General features: G+C 40.3%; 1 protein-coding gene and 1 pseudogene across 6 annotated transcripts in view; one reads left to right on the top strand and one right to left on the bottom strand.

The window, feature by feature from the left end:
• Positions 1-17,174, bottom strand: part of robo3 (roundabout, axon guidance receptor, homolog 3 (Drosophila)) — a 184,199-nt gene that overhangs the window by 146,163 nt on the left and 20,862 nt on the right. The window lies entirely within an intron of this gene.
• On the top strand, positions 8,859-9,489 carry LOC146660206 (uncharacterized; annotated as a pseudogene).

Below are 17,174 nucleotides of genomic sequence, written 5' to 3'. Positions count from 1 at the left end.
GTGGGTGTATGCACTCCAACTAAACAAGAGTAGTGAGGAAGTTGAAGTCGCTTATTCATCCTTTTAAATCTAATTTTAACTAACAAACAGGATGGGCCTTATAGGCTGAGGTTACTTGGGCAAACTGTCCTTTTTCTTATCATGTGTAGTTTAGGGCTGCACTAGTAGGACTTTGGACAAGGATGCACGGTGCACAGATGTGAAGAAGGAGGCCTGAACTCGGGACAAACAGCTGCTATCCTTCCTGCATCCTGCATGTCAGATGTGGCACCGCTGTGTTTCTACATGCATCAGTAGATTTTAGGACACTTTTTTTAGGATGGAAATTTAAAGGAAACCAATAGTGTGAAATAAACACTCTCATATCTCCCTCTGCAGCATGACATAGACAAGCCTAAATAAAAGCAAGACATAAATCTCTGGAGAAAAAGTGATGGTGGTAAAATAACATTTAAATGACTGAGCATGTTATGGGAAAGCACTTGTTATGGAGTTGCATCTTCAATTCAGCAATATATGAGCAGATGTATAGCTGACTTTACAAGGCTTTGACTGCATAAAGTTAGAATAAATGGTAGAATCTGGTGAGTGAATCTAATCAACAACATCACCTCAAATATAATTAGAGCTGGGTGATAGAACGATAACGATATGTATCGCGATATAACTTTTACTCGATAGAGAAATTAAGCTATCGCGATAGACCTCGCCGCTCTTGTCCTCTTAACAAAGAAAAAAAAAAGGTCAGCCGATCCAAATTCAGTAGCGCAGAGCCGAACCAATCACAGCCGCAGCGTCACGTCGCGTGACTTGTTACGTACAGCACAAGTGCCAAGCCGCACGTGTGTTTGTTTGGGAAGCAGCCAGCGGGTAATGGAGGAAATGAGTGTGCCGACTAGAAAAATCAACCGAGCGTGATCGAAGAGAAAACAGAAAACAGAAAACAACGCCGGAGAGATAGTCGAACGGAAGAGCCATGGAAGTTCCGTAGTGTGACGGTATTTCGGCTATTTCAAGTCTGACAAAAAACAGAGTAGCGTGCACTGTAAATTGTGCCGAAAGCAAGTCTGGAAATACAATAAACTGGTGCATGCGTCACACTGTGCGCCACGTTATTGTTTCGGTGAAATGAATTTCTACAATACTGTTACTGTTAATTCTACTCTCTGCAGTGTTTAAATGCTTACATATACACAGTTACTGTCCGTCCACACATACGACTCGGTTCTGCTTCTATGCCCCAGCTTTGTTTACTTTTTCCCACCGAGGCTTCTAGACTTCTGATTGGCCAACATTTCTGCACGGTTAGGAATCTAGCTCCACCTGCTGCTTTGGCATGTTCATAGCAGCGTTTTCCTTCATTTCTCCCTTTATGTGTGGACGGGATTATTTTTTAAAACGAAAACGGAAAATCTCCGTTTTCAAAAATACCCGTGTACGTGTGGACGTAGCCTCAGTCTCTGACTGGAAGCGCTGATTCGTCATTCGGCTTTTGTCAGACTAAAGTAACTGTTACAACTGTTTGAAAAGCTAAGCTATACAAGAAAGAAAGTGTACTTTATTGGTCCCCGTGGGGAAAATCCCTCTCTGCATTTAACCCATTCACTCAGTAAAGCAGTGAGCAGCCATTGGGCGCCCGGGGAGCAGTGTGTAGGGACGGTATCTTGCTCAGGGGTACCTCAGGGTAGCTGTTCAGGGGAATCGAACCCCCAACCTTCCAATCATGGGGCCACCACTCTACCTACTGAGCTATCCCTGCCCTAGGAGAGGTTGAGAATTTCCTTTTAGTTCTCAGTTTATTTGATATTGACAAAAGTTAGTCAGTTTTGTCTGTTCTTCTGTAAAACAAACTAAGATTTATTTTTAGAATTAATACTTTGTTTCTAAGTGGAATTGACAATTTAGTCTGTTTCATTTGTTCTATTTTGAAACTTTAGCGGCTGCCTTTTGTGTAGTTTGCAATATTTGCCTTTATTTATCTGAAAAAGTCTCATGTTCCTTAAGTACATCTACCCTGTTGAACTTATTATGGGAAATAAATATTTAAATAAAAACAAGCTGCTGATTATTTCACATTTTACTTGTGAGCAACGGCACATTTAAATCTTACAAATATAGTTATTTGGCTTATATCGTGATAGATATCGTTATCGCCTGAAATGAAAAAAACATATCGTGATATGAAAAAATCTCATATCGCCCAGCTCTAAATATAATACAAAAAAAAGATGCAATGACTGGATGGGGCCCATGGGATGCCATTATTTTCTTCTCAGTTATTTTCTAGTTTCATATCTCCATGCTGTCGTTGGAAGTAATGCCAAGCTACACCAAGCTGATTTGAAAGTCATCTGTTTATCAGATTTAATTGCTAACTAATCTAAAAGGTGTTTGAAAGCCATTATGAAAGACCTCTGTGTCAAAGTAATCTTTTATAATAAAGAATTGCCTACTGAGAAAAGTACCTTTCATAGTACTTTGTATCAAATAGATAGTCCCCTCTTTGCACTTAGCTTGTGCATGTTAGGTGTTTTACTCAGAGGGTGTAATAGACTATAGATGTTCTTTGAGTGTATAGATTTAACTCATTGTGTGGTGAGTTCATATTAGTAGAATTTACTCCACTGCACAACCAGCAACAAACTCTCTCAGAGAGACAGTTTGAGCTAAAAGCTAGCTGGTGCATAGGTGTGCTACAGGTGAAACGTGAAGTAGAGCTTCTTAGCAGACGATGATCACTTAATATAAAACATATAAAATCTTACATCCTGACAGAATCACGATTTACGTTTGCCTATGCATGCCACTGCAAATGTGCTAAAATTGTACCGCTGACAGTCTGTTAGAAAAAGTAAGTAACTGATTACTTGAATTGCAAAGCTAACACTTTATGTACCAAGTCACCAACAACATTCTTCATGTAACTAATTCAGAAAGAGAGAGAGGAAAAAAAGAAGAACAATTCATACAGAAACACATTTCCACAATCGCACTTTTAGTAACAAAGCCAAAGCAAAAAAGATACAGCATAAACTCTGAGAACACTCAGACATTACAACGGGGAAACACTAAAAGGTGACCTAAAACCACAGTCTGATCCTGTCAGTCTGGATGGAAGCCATTACTGTCAGTCAGCTGTCTTTCCTGCTGCTTTCATGGTAAAATGAGGGCAGCACTAAGGCAGGCTATTAACACCCACATCATCACCTAAATGAATTATTGCATATTTTCACTGCTCATCTCAAAATGAGCTCAGATTGGGCCTTATTTTGGTAGATATATGAGCAAACTAGCCGCTGAGCACTAAAGCTGAGTGTGCAGATAGCTGCTGCAGTGTAAAGAAGGCATGAGTGACAGAGAATGGACGGCTTAATTCAAACACATTGGGAGTTTGTAGACAAAAAAGGATGGTGTCTGTGAAGTGTTTCTGTTGAGTGCACCTTTCCTGTCTCTTCATCTTGTCACACGCAATAACATCCTTAGTCATCGTAACTAAGATGGAGACAGCCATGGGGATGCAATATTTAGAAGACATTCAAAATATTGTGTGCCTACAGTAAAGAAAACCATCAATATGGTCATAAGAATAATCCAGTATGTTCCCATAACTGGGCTTTTCTCTGTGTGAAATATAGAGATGGATTCATTTTTTTTTTTTATATAGCACTTTTAGAACAACTCCCAGCTGAACACAAAGTGCTGTACACCTGACATTCCAGAAATGATACATTGAATAAGTAAAAAAAAAAAATTACAGATAAAAATAAAGAAAAATAGATGATAATTTAAATGACATTTAAAATAATAAAATTTGCACAAATAGCAAAAAAAAATTCTCAAAACAACTTAGGTTACTGGTAGTAACAGTATCTATGGCATGACACCAAAAGTCTTTTTTTTTCCCAACTGTTGTTCTTCTGCAGGCTGCAAATACAGCCTAAGTCATCAGGAGTCACTGAAATGTCTTGGTAATGTGTGAGAAGCTGAAGGCGTGCAGCCTGTCACCTTTATCTGCAGGATATAAAATTGATGTGCAGTGCAGAAAATGACTGTTGTTTTAAGGTAAGTGACATGCACATTGCAGAATTTTGGAATTTTGCAACACAGTTCATAATTCAGTAAATATGAGGTATACTACTATACCCGTTGTATAGTGTATCAGTAGTATACTACTGTACCAGTAGTACAGTAGTACGGTTTGATTGGGTCTGAGTGCCATATTTCAGATGTTCACTTGCTCTTCTCAATCAGTCCTTTCAGAAACTACACCAAACTGCACACACTAAATATTCTTTTGGTGGATCCCAGTAACATTTGAAATTACTTTGATTAAAACAGCTACACATCTATGCTGTCTGCAAGTGTCCACAAGCTAGCATTATAGAGCCTTTGCTCACAGCGACCAATAACAAATCAAAAGACTTTGATTTAAATTAACAGGTTCAATGTTGCCAGTTTAAAGGTTTTTTTGATAAAGGTAATTTTTACTCAATACTATTGTCACTCAATAGTAAAACATCTCTAATAATGACAATGGGCAAAAAGAATCACAAAGGAGCAAAAGAATCACAAAGAATTACTGGTTAGGGGAGTATTAAAAACATTATGAATGTTTTAATTATCACAAATTGGAGCAACAGGTTAATCACCTCGTTCCAAAGCAGCTAATCAGGGGACCTTTGTGCAGCTCCGAAGATACTGACACTCTGACGCTGGAGATCCACTGTGGCCCATCACCTTACATTCACCTTTCATATGGACACTCTATTGAGTTCTGTACTATTAATTCTGAAAAGGCATCTACTGATGACAAAAGAAATTAGTGAAACTATAAGTCGCTGAGTAAAAACTTCTATGATCACTTCTAAGGAATAACAGCAGTCTCAGTTCATCAAGTAACAAGCCTGATGAAGTACCTGACCGGCTGGAATAATCCAATCACCCAAAAGGAAATTCCAGTTCCAGCAAATACATCAGTGTAGGAAGAGAGATGACTGGCTAGATGATAAAGAGATTCACAGTTTGTATGTTGAATCCCTTCAAATAATGGTTGATGCTTGGACATGATAACTGCAGTCTGTAAATTAGCTCACATTAGATTATTTCACTGCTCGTTGTATCACTTACTTTGACTGGAAGTTATCAGATTGTGAGTATACTAATTCAGATAACAGGATTTCAGATTACAAATTAGCAAATAAATATTTGTTATCAAAAGGACAGTTATTACACAGAATAGGGGTCTTTCCATTTTGCACTATTTTAAGGTTAAAAATAGAAAAAGGAGGAAGAAAACCCAACATATATCTATATAAATTTCTCTGTCACACTTACACAGACACACATCAGAAAGGTTTGTGTTGCTCACTCAGACCTTGTTCTTGCTGCACAGCAACCCTCAGAAGAGAATGCTTGTTTCTTTTATGCTTAATTTAATGTTTTCAGTTCAGTTTCCTGCAGACGTTCTGATGCATGCTGTGCTGTGCTGTGATTTATGCACGCTTTATTGATTATGTGACATTTTAAATACATCCCTTGAAGTTTCAAAGCCAGCCTGAAATTAACAGCTGTCAGAGTTAACAAAGACACCATTATGTCCTGACACTGTTACCTCCTGCTCAGACACCAGGAGCTAATGATGGAACCATAACCACAGCGTCGTATTTCTATGGAAGCTTTGTTGTTCATTGAGAAAACAGAACGCTAGCAAGAGTTTTCTTCCCCAGACACAATAAATGAGAGCTGATATGCACACTGTGCTGAGCCGCCAGGTGAACTGAAGATGAAGGACGTATGAAATGTTAAACACCACCATGAGTGTGTCACAGAGATGTTTGAAGATGTTTTTAAAATGGGCTGGCACAGAAAGAGGGGGACTAGTGTCTGCATCAAATCATCAAGTTACTAAAGCACAATAAGAACTACTGAGTACAAAGTACAATATTTGCATTAGAAAATATAAGTATAAAGTATAACATATACACAGAAACCCAGAAATACTTTAATAAAGTACAGATGTACTCTAAAATTGAAAACATTTTAATTTGATTCCTCTAATGGCTTTACTCACTCGGGAGTAGCAGAAGTTGCACACAGCCCGTCCACGGGACAGCAAGCATACATCATGCCCCACTGGCAGCAGCATATATCAGAACTATAGTGCCTGGGCATCGATTGCCTCTCTGACAAAACTGTGATGGGAACTGTGTGAGGGGGAAAAATGAATTTCAGCTTGTGGCTGTGCGATACCCCCAAGTAGCCAAGCAGTGAGCAGGCAAATCCTTCCCCTTCTCCACCCATGTCTTTTTTAATCCATCAGTGGCGGCCTCCTTGCAAACGCACAGGGACAGGCTCTCTTTTTCTTTTCTTTTCTTTTCTTTTCTTTTCTTTTCTTTTCTTTTCTTTTTTGCACCACGCCACAATAAAACTGAAGTCTGGCTGGAGTGGGATTCACAGGTACTGTGAGCGCTTTGTGACTGTTTCATTACTTCAGCCTGACCTGGAGAAAGGGTTGCTGCAAAGGATGATGTAGCCACCTTCACACTGTCATTATTTAGCTCTGTAAGAACACTAGAGTGGAACAGTTTCATATCCTGGTGAACTGACTTGGATATAAATTCGGTCTGTGCTTCAAATGACAAATATTTTAATTAAAACAGGAGGAGAAACAGGATTTGACTGAGAGATAAAAGGCATTTTGGTTTCAGTTGCTCTTTTCATATGCTAAGCAAAGGAGCTATTGTGATTTGGGAGGTTCATGTGTAGAATGCACGCCCTGATTCAAAGCAGTGTCCTGCTCAAAGAAGAGCACAGCTGTCAAAGTCTAAAGACTCTGTCAGAGACATTTACATTTTAGAACTCGAGAGCAGAACTAAAGGGACACTAGGTCAAAAAAAAAGCCCAAAAAAAGGAAAAGGAAAAAAATCAATTCGCTAAATCTGGAGCACACATTCTCATAATGTTTGTGGATCTGCATACACACCTCCACGCAATTGGAGAGGCGCTCATGCTTAAACCCACACGGTCACACACAGATAGTGGATTTCAGATCAATGCTAGAAGAGAATCAATGCACAGTGGAGGTGGGGAGGCAAAATGCTCAGGGCAAAGATATATTTAGAAAGGTAAAAGACCTGCAAGTGGGACGGCTGCAGAGGAGAGCGAAAAGAGAGAAAATGAAAGCGGACGAGGAGAGGGGAGGGACACTCCTGGATCACATCCAATCTCCCCAAAGTGCTCACTGATACCAGATGCTGCTCACCTATAGCAAATTATGTTATGATGTGCATCTCGCACATTAGAAAAACAAGCCAAATGTGAAGAGCAATATTCTGCCATTCCTCTCATGTCTTCTATTTCCTGTTGCCCGAACTGTTAGTGAGAACGTGCTGAAGGGAGACGCACTATGAGCACATCTGCACAGAGACAGGACGTGTTTACAGGTGGAGAATCACAGCACTTGTTTTCTTCTCTGTTTCTCTACCTCTACTGGAAAAGATGCGTACTCACTGGAAGTCTAAATTAATTTGAGCTATAGAAGAGTCTGTACTGGCATGTGAACATATAGTATCTTTTTACCCTCCATCTTTGAGATTTAACTTTCAGGTGCAGCAGCGACTCTACATCCTATTGTTGAGAAGTTAGAACCTTCCAAAATGTAGACTGTATTTTCTTTGACTTTAACAAAGACCGGCAAGTAGACTGAACTCAAAACGTCATGGCATCCTTTTCAGGATACTGTGGCTAACTACATTTTAATTGCAGCCGCTCTCTCAGAATGAATAAAAAGCTTTAAAAGTCTGTTAGAGTGACTAAAGTGGAAGAGTCACTCAAGGCTAAAAGCGACTCGTTCCTCCATTCAAGCTGCAGCTATTATGTCTTGTCCTTCACTTAATTTAAACGTTGCATAAAACATTAATAGTGCTGGTGCAGAGAGTGCATACATATGAATGTATATTTTCCAATTTCCATAAGGAAAGAACAGTGGGCCCACCCACACAAATGCACATATCCACAATAGATGGAGAGGGGGCGTGTCAGCATGCCAGGGAGAGTGATGGATGTAGGTATGTCTGAGAGTGGAACGGGTTAAGAAGGGGGTATTTCAGATCAGTGACGCCCCCTCACCTGTCACAGCTATCCAACAAAACCCACCAAACATCAGACAAACTAAAGAAGAGATGATCCTTTAACATGCAGAAACAAATGCGAGGAAGGCAGAGGTTTATAGTCAAGCTACTATGACAGACAGTGCTCTTAAAATAGAAACCAAACCCCCCTCATTTTTCTATTAAACATACAGCGATAGGTTATAGTCTACAATTGAAGTTCTAGTTTCTAACACCACTAAAAGATCTCTGTCACCACCTAGTGGTCAAACGTGAGTTGGGCACACAGTGGGTTGTTTCCACTGTTTAGAAAGACAAATTCGGCCACATTAAAACATGCTGTCGTGCTGACTTTTACTCTTTTAAATATGCTCAGAGTCTACTGTAGCTCATTCCTGGCTGAAGAACTATGAGCAGACGATGAGGTTAACTGTTTTAGAAGCATTTATTCAACAAAGGAAGCCATTAACTACACATACAACTGTATTACTGGTAACCCTGGACTGGATCTTACTCAAAGCATTTTTTACAACCTGCTCCATTCACGCTTTCACACAAGCTCTTCTTTCTATGTCTAACTGAGTTCCATCTTCTTGTTTGGCTCTCAGCGAAGGGGGTCGCACTTTTCTCCTCTCCTCTCCCTTATCTTCCCTGCTTAGCTTCTTATGTCCTTGTCTTGTCTCGTGCTTTTTTTTCACTTCCCTGGCACACTGTCTCACAGTCTGTGTCTAAAAATCCTAAAAGAGAATTATGGATTTGATCAACTGGTCTCTGAATGCTACTGACACCCTTTTCTCAACGAGAAGTCTGAGAAAGGGGAGAGCCCGAGTGCCCTGGAGGGACTTTCCCTGCCGGATACACGATGGACGGGTGGCAGAAATGGAGGATCGTGTGCCTGGCGGGACTGTCGATCGAGGACACTGAAGATATCTACCTATTCGGAACCATGATAACAGGGTTCTTGTTGATCGGAGCTGGCTTGGCCCTGGCTTATCGGAGAATTAAGAACGCAGAACCGGCTGTTCAAATCCCCACAAGGCTGCCTGCTGGGATTGAAACGATGGGACGAGGTGCGGCTTCTCAGAAAGGGCTAACTAAATGCAGCATGGTTAAGAGCTTGGAGGTGCTTATGGCTGCAGTAAATACTCAGAATAATACCTCTGAGCGTATATTGGAGTACATTGGGGAAGAATCCACCCGGAACAACACTTCGGGGCGGAAGTTGGATTACATCGTGGATCAGTTGGCTGCGGTCGTGAGGTCTCAGAATGTGCTCTGTGAGCAAAAGACTGACAAGACCACGGAATTGAAAGTTAATAACATCATGGAGAAACTGGCAGCTATCCAACGGGAGATGGAGAGACCAGTGTCGGAGTGTTAAAAACAGCTTGAAATTCTCATGAGTTGTTTGTAAAAGAAAAACCACCATCATAATGCGGCTACCCCTTCGGCGCCAGCTGTGGGCTCAAGGCTGGAGCTGAACAAAAACTCCCTGATAACGACTGTGTTGAGTCTGTTCCTTCCCATTCCATGCAAGGCCACCTGGGTTGGCTGGAAGACTGTTTACTTAGCCTGGCAGGGCGAAGGACACTGTCTCAGCTGAACTATGGACACGCAGACACACACATACACTGATATGCAGACACTCATCCCCCCTCCCTTTCCAAACGCCTTCAATGCTTGCTCCCTCTTGGGATCTCCGACCTGTAACCCCATGTGATGTCTGTGTTGTGTATGTATGGTCGGGGGGGCGGTGTCCCATTTCACTACACACTGAAAAAAATGTTTTTTTGGCCCTGTAATTATTATTTCAATTAGCTATATAAATTTTACAAAAAAATACAAATTCAGTGCTATTACTTTAAAATAGCAGTTTTTCTTGTAGTGCATTACTTGAGGATTGTTTGTAATTATGTGTCCTCAGTTTTGTATGTAAATTGAATCATTCGATCCAAGTAATATTCACTAAACCAATTCATTGGCTTAATTAGTTGATATTTCCAAGTAAAATGTAATGGAGTGACATCAGTGAATATGGCCACCTTCTCTGCATTCGGAGCATGACGTCAAAGCCCCTCCCCACATTTGAGCGGTCTTTCTTCAGACATACCATGGTTCACATTTCGACGGTTGGCAGACTTGACGGAAATGGGAAGAAGTAGAACCATGAATGTAAGTTTTAAGCGGAACAAACTTTGTACGTTCCTGTTGGCTCACCTACTTAAGTCAGTTTCTCCGCACTGAAAGAAGCTGCGCTAGCAAATAGTGTATTTTCCTGCTAGACTTGCTGACTAACTTTCCTGGCAGGAGGTATGTCCAGAATTTCCCACAGCACTTTACAGCTTAGATGGCCACCTAAACAACACACGCCTGCTGCCTTAACTAACGTCTTTGTGAATAAAACGACCACGGTCCAGTTTAAAATAATTGCTGCACAGCTGCCATGAGGTGTATTTTGAAAAATAACAAAACAAAAAACGATATACGCACTCGATTTCACTCAAGTCTTCATATTGACCTGTTTTAAATTTGCCACCGAACTAACATATGTAAAAAAAAAAAAAAAAAATAATATCAGTGTGCATCCTTGAGTTAGTAGAAATTAGTTGAAAAGCATATAGATAACCTTTTTTTTTTCTTTCTTTTTTTTTTTTTTTACAGAACATAGGACCTTCTGACTGCTAATTTGAACTCCACAAGGTAAGATCAAATTAGTAACGATTAGGTTTAACTTGTCACATAATTTGTCTGTTTAAGGTGCCACAACATGAGATGGATGTGTAAGATATGTAGCTTTGAGTCAGAGAAGAGGTTGGGATTGTTAAAACACTACAGACTAAAGCATGGAAATGGTGGTCGCAGCCAGTCAGTCCCTTGTCTTCACACTGATTGCCCTTGCTCGTTTAAAACATTTAATGCCCTTAAGACCCATTTGTCTCGACACCATGTGAAGATGGTCACACAAAGTGGACCTCTTTCATTTACTTGTCTACTTTGCTGCTCTGTTTTTTTTAATTCAGAGAAGCAGTATTTTGAGCATCTTAACAACCACTTAAGGAAGTTTGAAGTAGTTGCATGTGTCTTCAAAGACTGCAACTTCAGTACAAATATTTATTCCACCTTTGCTACACATAGACACAGAAAACACCAGTCACACACCCTTGAGGATTTTAAAACTGAAGTATTAAAAAGCAAACCTAATGAACCCATGTTTGCTCAGGATGAGACCTATGTGGAAGAGAGCTTAGAGCTTTGGGATGGGGAACCACAGGAGTTGTCTCAAGATATAAAAGAGAAATTTGGCCATCTATTTTTAAAGTTAGAAAGCATGTTCAATGTCCCAAACAAATGCATTGATGAAATGGTAGATGAGCTTCAGTTTATATCCACCTCTGCATCTGGTCCACTTTTAAGAGATGTGGTGGTGTCCACCTTGAAAAGCCATAACTGTGATCTGGATCCAGCCATTATCTCAGATTTAGTGAAAAATCTTTGTGAGACACACCCTATAAGTACTGCCTTGGGGACAGGTGGCCCTTTCACAACTTATTACAAGAGAAGAGAATTTATGAAGAAGCATTTTTCAGTTGTTGAACCAGAAGAACACATACTTGATAAAAAAAAAGGGCAAAACCTTCCAGTATGTCCCAATATTGCCCTCCTTGGTGCAGGTCCTAAGTAAGTCTTTTCAAGAAAACACATTTGAAGGTGAAAAAAAAACTGAAAATGACTTTAAGTACCAGACATTTCGTGATGGATCTCACTATCAAAACAACAAGTTTTTCTCTGTAGAGGAGAACAGAGTGAGTCTCATCCTGTACATTGATGACTTTGAGGTATGTAATCCTCTTGGGACATCTCGAAAAAAGCACAAAGTCACAGCTGTCTATTGGGTGTTGGGAAACATTCCGGTGCAGTTACGTTCCACATTGACATCAATCTACCTTGCAATTCTGTGTAAGGCTGAAGACACCAAGCAGTTTGGATTCCAGCGAGTTTTAGAGCCACTGTTAACAGATATCCAAAGGTTGGAGAAAGATGGTCTTTTTGTTCCAGCGTTAGGGAAAGCCATTAAAGGGACTGTGGTCAGTGTGGTGGCAGATAATTTGGGGGCGCACTCTGTGGCAGGATTTGTCGAAAGCTTTGCAGGGTCATACATCTGCCGGTTTTGTGTTGGGGAGTGATCCAAGTTTCAGTCCAATGAAGTGAGATCTGGGTCTTTTCATCAAAGAACCAAAGATCAACATACACTGCATGTACAGACAGCTGTGTCTAGTCCAGATCACCCTCATTGTTATGGTGTAAAAAAACAGTGTGCATTGTCAGAAAAACTTGAGCATTTTCATGTTACATCTGGTTACCCTCCAGATGTTTTACATGATCTGCTGGAGGGCATTGTTCCAGTGGAACTGGCTTTGGCATTTGATAACTTGATCAAGAAAAAATATTTTTCTCTCATGGAACTGAATGATGCCATTTCCAATTTCCCATACAAGTGGAGTGATAAAACAAATCGCCCTCATCTCATTCCTGCTAACTTTTCAACTCGAAAATCAGTAGGGGGCAACGCACATGAAAATTGGTGCTTATTACGTCTTTTGCCTCTGATTATAGGTTTAAAAGTACCCCAACAAGAGCCTGTATGGCAGATGCTGATGACACTGAAAGACATTGTGGACCTTGTCATGTCTCGAGCCCATACTGAAGAAAGCATTTGCTATCTTGACAGCATCATTTCAGAACACCGAAGCAGATTCCTTGATGTTTTCCCCCAACATAAGCTCATTCCCAAGCACCATTTCCTTGAGCACTATCCTCAGCTCATTCGGGAATTTGGCCCCCTAGCTGCCCTCTGGACAATGAGATTCGAGGCCAAACACAGCTTTTTCAAGAAGGTGGTAAGACACACTGGTTGTTTCAGGAATATTTTGCTGTCTCTTGCAAATAAGCACCAGCTCATGGTTGCATATCATCAATCACATTCTGTCAAACCATCACTTGCAGTCACAAAAACAACAGAGGTCTCTTTAGATGTGCTTAAGGATGATCTAAAAGACCTGGTGAAATGCAGATTCCCTGCTGTTACAGCTGTGCATGTTGCCAATAATGTGTGCAGTTTAGGCACCAACTATGCAGTGGGAATGTTGTTGTGTTGTGGTTCCACTGCAGGACTGCCTGACTTTTCTGAAGTGTTACAGATAATGGTGATTTGTAACAAACTGACTTTTTTCGTGAGACAACAAAATACATGGTACAATGAACACCTGAGGAGTTATGAGCTGGAGAACACAGTGAGTGTGCAGTTACTTGAGCAAAGAGAGCTTAAAGATTTTTATCCTTTGGCTTCATACACCCTTGCAGGAAGACGCCTGACAACTTTAAAGCACCACATTTGCCTATCTTTTTGAAATGTGAGGAGAGAAGCTTGTGAATAAATGTCTGTATTTCTCTTCTGTTGTTGCAGCTTCTTCCTGTTGATATGGCACCCTCAGCGAAACTGCGGATAATTTTTGGGGAGGATGATGTCCACAAACTACTTTTACCTGCAGGCATCCCAAGCACACTTCAGGACCTCAATGATGTTCTTCGAGAGACATTTGATATTACAGGACCATTCACTGTTATGTACCAGGACATGGATTTCGATGGTCAGTTCTTCACTTTGACCTCGATTGAGGAAGTACAAGATAAAGCTAACCTCAAAGTAGTAAAAACTGAACCAGTAATCTTAAGTCTCACTACTGTGGACATGTCAGAAGTCGAATCTCCAGTTCCACTATCTACAGAAGCAAGCTCCTCCTCATCTGTATGCGACACAATCCTGTTGTCCTCCCCAGATGAGAGTGGACCATCCTACAGGTCTAAGCCATGGCCATTTAAGTTTGAAATACCAGACTTCTCTTATGATATAGACCTTGCACTGGAAGCAGGAAAGCAAGCTTATGAAAATGATGGCACACTTTTGAACAACCCAAGCGTAACTAGTAGCATTCTTGAGAAGCTTGCAGAGACTATATTTGGCTTCACAGCATATCCAACTGGTGTCCAGATTTTAGCTGTTGCTGAAGCCTTGGTAGCAAAATACCCATGCCTCAAAGAGCCAGGGTCTTTTAATGGCCTATATGGTTGGCAACAGAGGATAAAGTATAAAATGGGCAACTACAGGGCAAAGTTAAGAGGTCGCCAATTAGCCATTCCAGAGCTCGAGGTGAACACACTGAAGAGACGATGCTCCAGTGAAGAGGGTTCACTTAAAGGCTTTAAAAGGGCCAAAAAAGCTGAAGTCAACTATCTGCCACCACTGCCATTCGGTGAGACTGAGGAAACCTTAGAGATGGGGAGACTAGATTTGCTGAAGGAAATGAAGAAGAAGAACAATGAGAGGGCAATTAATGAGAAAATGGAGAAGTCTTTCGCTATGAGAAGAAAAGAGGTTGTCAAGGATTGCCCCGCAATCCAAGACCTCTTAGAGAGGTGGCCTTCTCTGTTCTGTGAAAATCAGGTAAATCCAGTTCTTGTTCATGCAGCAACTAAGTGTATGTGAGATCTCATGAGTCATCTTTGACATGATTTTGTGTTTTATCTCTCATTTCAGATCAAAGAGGAGTTTAAGCGAATAACCACAATCCATCTGGAGCGAACGTTTTTGTCCAGATTGGACGGGTACACCACCAAACTCCTGGAGATATTTCGAAGGAAGGGCGGGACTGCAGGGACCAAAATAAAACCAATGTTGGACTCACTCAATAAGGTAAAATTTTAAATTATTTTAATTACATAATCTAATGGAAAAGATGAGGTCATACACACTGAGAATGTATCACTCTTATTTAAAGGACAAGTTGACAAGTTTGTTATTTTAAACTTAAAGCTTTGTTTTCAGATTGTTTATGATGAAATCGAACGATTTTGATTGAAATTTGGACACATGCTGCTGGCCGGAGCTTTTTTGGTTTCTGTGGTAGCACACCCCCACCTCCACAATGGCTTCATACAAAGACGTGAAACTCACCGAGTGGTCAGGGGTGTTCACTGATATGTTCACACACAAATCGTTGCAAAAATGCTTTCCAACAGGTGTTTTACCATTTGTTGTAAAACTGGACCTATTTTTTCAAACGCCTTACACCTGTACATTCTTCCGCCGAGAGCTTGAATAATAGAATGGAATAGCGGCGGACTAATACCGTACATCACAGCACATCTAATACAAGTCAATGGAGTTGGACAAAAACTACAATAAAAACCAGTTGGAAAGTATCTTTTGCAGCGATTTTTGTGTGAACATATCAGTGAACACTTCTGACCACTCGGTGAGTTTCACGTCTTTGTAAACGACAGTTTTATGCGTTTTAGGAAGGATTGTTCCAGTGCACCTATGAAGCCATTGTGGAGGTGGGGGTGTGCTACCACAGAAACCAAAAAAGCTCGGGCCAGCAGCATGTGTCCAAATTTCAATCAAAATCGTTCGATTTCATCATAAACTGAAAACAGGGCTTTAAGTGTAAAATACTGAACTTGTCCTTTATTCTGATCAGTGTCTGTGTTGGCTGAAACTGTTCTCCTGATCCTGACACTGTGGCCACAATTAACAATTTATGCACATGATTGTCTCTACAAGTGTATACAAACCTGTCATCTCTCCCTTAATATGCGCTCAAAAGCAGAGAAATTTACAGAATTTTCAAAGTGACCCTCTGAGTGCAGCGAGATCCCTTCCTGCTGCCCATAGACTCCAATACAATTATTTCCCAAAATATTACTCTTGTGTGTGGGAATTCCTGTCCTTGACTGGTTAATATTGTGATAGGAGGTACTGATATGTTGCAAAAAATTCATTTGCATGTCCAGTGATGAGGCAGAAAACTTTCCTCACTGGGCAGAGACAGTTTCTGGACCCACAGATTATGACATGCACTGTACTCTTGTCTTAACACACATCGTTGAGAAATTCATGTTAAGTTGTACACTTCACAACGTTAGAATGTAGCTGCAGGCTTACATTCTCCATGGGTAACTTTCTGTTTACATCTGTATGTGCTGTTATGTATGTATGTTACATATGTTATGTTGTGTATTTTCTGCAATAAATTTTCTTTTTGGGTTTAATAGCATCATGTCGATGGCAGAAGGGACATTATCATTCGTTGCTTAGTTGAGTATCTTGGAGAGAGTGGAGAGGAGCTGATCAAAGACCATCAGGTATCTGATGATCATAATGACTGTATTAAAATTGTCTAACCTTATAATCTGGTCTTCACTTGTGATGATATATTGAAGGTCAAAGATTCTCTACACTCGTGATGTTTTTTAAAAAAGACTCAAGATTAATATTTTCAATCAGGCTTTTAACTAATTTCTTAAATCTTTATGCTCTTACCCTTTATTTTTTAAATCATATTTAATCTTTATCTTATCTGCCTTAAACTTTAACTTGCCTTTTGTCTGGTTTTTTTCTGACTATTTAACGATCACTTATTAACTTTATTTTATGAGCAAAAGAGTATTTAATTTGATTATACCTTTATAACCTATTTTAATGATTTAATGGTTCTGGTCTACCAACACGCGTGCCGTCCCATGGACAGCTCCAGGCTGGATGGCCCCCAAAAGGGATTTTCTTTGTCTCAGGGTCAGCCTCTGTGAAGCACGTTCTGTAACTTTACGTATGAAAAGTGCCATATGAATATTGTTTGATTTGAGTATACTAAATTGAGTATACCTCTTTTTTATTTTTACATTTTTTTTCTCTTAACCTTTTCTTTTACTTGGAATCTATTCTAGTTATTTCTAATTGTGGTTTGTTTGTTTTCACAGGAGGACGTCAGCCAAGAAGCATTGAAAGAGGACTGCAGTAATCACATGATGAAGATCATCGTAATCCATCCCAATGTGGCACAGGAAAACCAAGATCCTGTGAACGTGTCGGTCATCATTGAGGGGACAGAAATTCTGGAGGACTGCGGAAGTGTGACAAACGCTTGCCTCCTGCTCATGGGTGTCATCTATGCTGTCAACTTAAGTTACCCACTGAAACTGAAATATACGTTTGAGGCATTTCAGAAG

The sequence above is a fragment of the Rhamphochromis longiceps genome, linkage group LG10 (genome assembly GCF_057381845.1).
Source record: "Rhamphochromis longiceps isolate RC_006_pf linkage group LG10, R_longiceps_female_GT1.1, whole genome shotgun sequence".
NCBI lineage: Eukaryota > Metazoa > Chordata > Actinopteri > Cichliformes > Cichlidae > Rhamphochromis > Rhamphochromis longiceps.
This window is presented reverse-complemented; position numbering and strand designations above follow the sequence as displayed.